The sequence below is a fragment of the Quercus suber genome, unplaced genomic scaffold (assembly GCF_002906115.3).
Source record: "Quercus suber isolate HL8 unplaced genomic scaffold, Cork oak 2.0 scaffold_2, whole genome shotgun sequence".
NCBI lineage: Eukaryota > Viridiplantae > Streptophyta > Magnoliopsida > Fagales > Fagaceae > Quercus > Quercus suber.
The window spans coordinates 1,846,060-1,849,966 of NW_027069469.1; the positions used below are offsets into that span (position 1 = coordinate 1,846,060).

Here is a 3,907-nt window from a genome sequence, read left to right on the forward strand (position 1 = left end):
GCGGCCCAATCTAATCCCTTCATAAGTTTGCTACGGGTCCATTCTCTTAGAAACCTACTCCGATGGGTCGAGTGGCGGGTGTCCTCAACCAAAGCCCAAGCTACTCAACCCAACCAAAAAACCACTTCAAGAACCCTCAAATCTACCACATTCTACCTAAATCTAGCAACTTTTAGACCCTTCGCCACTCAGATCTAGCCACGTTCAATCGTTATCCACTTAGATCCAACAATGTTTGACTTAGATTTGCTCAGATCCAGCAATGTTTGGCTTAGATTTTCTCCGATCCAATGATGTTTAGTGTAGAGTCAATGACATTTGGCTTAGATCCGACAAGGTCTGGCTTAGATCCACTCAAAATTTAGTTGAATCTCTCTCTTCTACTCATATCTTGCGAAGATCTTCCACCCACCATTGCTCCATTGGTTCGACTAAACTAACCAATCATCTGCCAGAGCCTAATCCGACTCAACCCGTGGTGGATGTCGGTTTGTTGTGGGTCTTCACTTCTTCAACCAGACCTAAGCGGATCGATTGGTGGGTTGATCTCAAATCTAATCCGCCCAACTCATGGACAGCCCAGTAGTCTTAATAACTTTTATAAGTAGAAGATGTCCATAAGAATTATTGAAATAACTAGTGATTTAACAGTTATTGTCCACTAAGTAAATGGCTAGAAATAAAAGACATAAGATAATGGTGCACTTACATAAATTATAAGCAGTCAAATATAATAGGTTAATTCATTCAAAAAGGAAATGATAATGTAAAAGACTTGAATAGAAAAAAAATAGAGGCCTAATGTATGGCTAAATGGCCAAGTACCACTATTTGGTAAAATATGTATGGATTTACTACTATTTGCGAAATAACTAGGAATCTACCATTTTTTCAAAACTCGAGTTTGTGAAACTTGAGTTTGCCGTGGAGCTCAAGTTTCACAAACTCAAGTTCCATGGAAATTTGTTGATGAAACTCGAGTTCCAGGAATTTGAGTTCCATAAATATGGCATGGTAAATTTGAAGGCTATTTTTTCATAGAACTCAAGTTTCTAGAACTCGAGTTTCACCACTACAACAAAATGTATTTTTAGTGACGAAAATTAGTGAGGAAATATTTTTCGTCACTAAAAATACAGCTTTAGTGACGAAATATGAATTTCATCACTAATAATGAAAAAAATTATTACATTTAGCGACGAAAAATAAATTTCGTTGCTATTGTGATCTGAAAAATAAGCGCCAAGAAGGGAAACTTTGGCGCCAATTTAATTAATCTATAGTGACGAAATATTTCGTCGCTAAAAGTTAAAATTTTTAGTGACGAAATATTTCGTTACTGTAGGTATTGCTGTGGATAGTTTTAGTAACGAAAATATTTTCGTCACTATAAGTAAGTATTAGTGATGAAAAATAGTCGTCACTAAAAATATAAAGGTTTTGCACTTATATGTTTTTAGCGACGAAATCACATTTCGTCACTAAAAGTATGCTTTAGTGACGAAATATGAATTTCGTCACTGAAAACAATAATAGATTTACCCTTATATGTTTTTAGTGACGAAATTATATTTCGTCACTAAACGTATGCTTTAGTGACGAAATATGAATTTCGTCACTAAAGCTTGGGTTCTTTAGTGACGAAACTGACTTTCGTCACTTAAAAAAATAAAAAAAACACCTCAGCCCACTAAAAACACCTTTTCCAATTCCTTCATAACACATAGCTTCAGAATTCCTTCACACAACCCATCCTCTCTCAAAAGAAACCCATTCGCACGCCGTCGTCATCGTCGCCGATCGCGACGCTTCACCTTGACGTCGGCGACGCTTCAGACACCGGCGTCGCTTCCGATAGTGACGATTTACACGCCGGCGACGCTTCTGCATGCACCGTCGCCAAACCCAACCTCACCGTCGCAGATCCTCGCCTTACCGTTGCAGATCCTTGCCTTACTGTCGCCAATCCTCTCTTTACCGTCGCCGATCCACCTCGCCTCACCGTCGCCGATCCACTTCACTCGTTTCAGCTTACGACGGTTCGCGACGGTTCAGCTCGCCGGCCGTTCGCGATGGTTCAGCTCGTCGCGAAGCTCGTCGACGGTTCAACTCGTCAGCTGTTCGCGACGGTTCAGCTCGTCGCGAAGCTCGTCGACGGTTCAACTCGTCAGCTGTTCGCAACGGTTCAGCTAGCCGGCCGTTCGCGACGGTGAGTTTTCTTTTTCAAATATTCTGACCTAAAAAGTTAAACCTTTCTTTTATAGTTTCAACATTCAATCTTTTTTGAAATGAAATGCTCAACATTCAATCTTAGTTTCAGCATCTTTGACTTTGAGGCTCTAGTTTTTCAGTGTAAAGTTTTATGAGTTTCACTCCAAGCCTTCAAGGTCAGACAATCTCTCTCAACTTTTGCTTTAAGTTTTATGTATGTTTTGTGAATGTTGAAGTTCTTGATTTACTGCTATGATAACGATTTTCAATTATTTTTAAACTATAATAGACTTGAACTATGTTAAAGAACAGGGTTTTGATTTGTATGGATAATGGATGGTTTTGCAGATTTAAGAGTTCAAGAATCTTGCTAGAAGAAAACAGGTATGTATGGGTTTTAAAGCATTTTGATTTTGGATTGGTTAAACGAGTATTGATTGTTTTAAAGCATTTTGGAGATTTGGGTTTTGATTTTTATATATGGGTTGGTTCTGTTTTGGAAATTCATGGTTGTTGATGGGTGGATGGTGATCATTACAAAATGGGCATGGTTGGTTGGCGAGTTTATGTCTATTAGGTGGAAATTGATTTTGATTGCAAATTTATTTGATGGAAATCAACCACATTACATACCTTTTTCTATGACTGGTCTTTGTTTGTTGTATGGATTTGTCAAACTGCAAAAGAGAGTTGGAATTATTGAAATTTGCTAAAGAAGGTGTTTTAAATGTTGTGAGGAACTTTTTTGAGCATAATTTTGTATTTATCTTCCATTCAGTCGAATTGGGTTATCACTGTAGCTGGTTCAAATCCAGGTCCTTGGTGAGCATATGAGAATGTGATCTCAATATTTTTAAACCATTAAAATCCATAACCAACCAATAAGGAAATCCCCATCACATACATTTCACATTTGGCATTGTTTGAAGACATATGAGGACATCTTTTGACTCTTGGGGTTTTAATTATATTATGCTACATTTCTTGTATTGTTATAAAACATTTTAAGTTATTATATGTGTTGCAAACAATTATTGTATGGAAGGAGTTTGAATTTGATACTTGTTTTAATTTTAACTTGTGGAATGTATGGATTGATTTTTTATAATGTGTTGTTGAAATAATTGTGTTAATCAAATTTGAGGTTTGAATAATGTAATGATAGGTTACAGGTTAGTATCAACGTCATGAAAATAATAAAAACAGAAAATATGTTTTAGTGACGAATTTTTTCGTCACAAATATGGCAACAAAAAATTGTTTTAGTGACGAATTATTTCGTCACTAAATACAGTGGAATTTTATAAGAAATGGTTTTAGTGACGAACATTTTCGTCACTATATGTGCATGGATTTTTTTAAAAATAGTTTTAGTGACGAATATTTTCGTCACTATATGTACCCGAAAATAGTTTTAGTGACGAAATTTTTCGTCACTAAATATGATATAATAAACTGAAATGGTTTTAGTGACGAAATATTTTCGTCACTAAATACTGTTTTTAGCGAGGAAAACATTTAGCAACGAAACGTTTTCGTCGCTAAAAGTTTTTTTTTTTATTACCAAATTGGACTTTTAGTGACGAAATTTTTCGTCGCTAAAAGTCGCCAGGACTTTTAGTGACGGGGCTACAGCGACGAAACGAATTTCGTCACTAAAAGTCCAATTTCGTCACTAAAGGTTCTTAGTGACGAA

The 3,907-nt window shown here is 36.4% G+C and overlaps 1 long non-coding RNA gene across 1 annotated transcript; it reads left to right on the forward strand.

The window, feature by feature from the left end:
* Positions 1–1,228: 1,228 nt before the first annotated feature.
* Positions 1,229–3,114, forward strand: LOC136071369 (uncharacterized). Its single transcript, XR_010632648.1, has 3 exons — positions 1,229–2,209; positions 2,321–2,387; positions 2,560–3,114. It is a non-coding gene; the product is annotated as an uncharacterized LOC136071369 (long non-coding RNA).
* Positions 3,115–3,907: the final 793 nt, after the last annotated feature.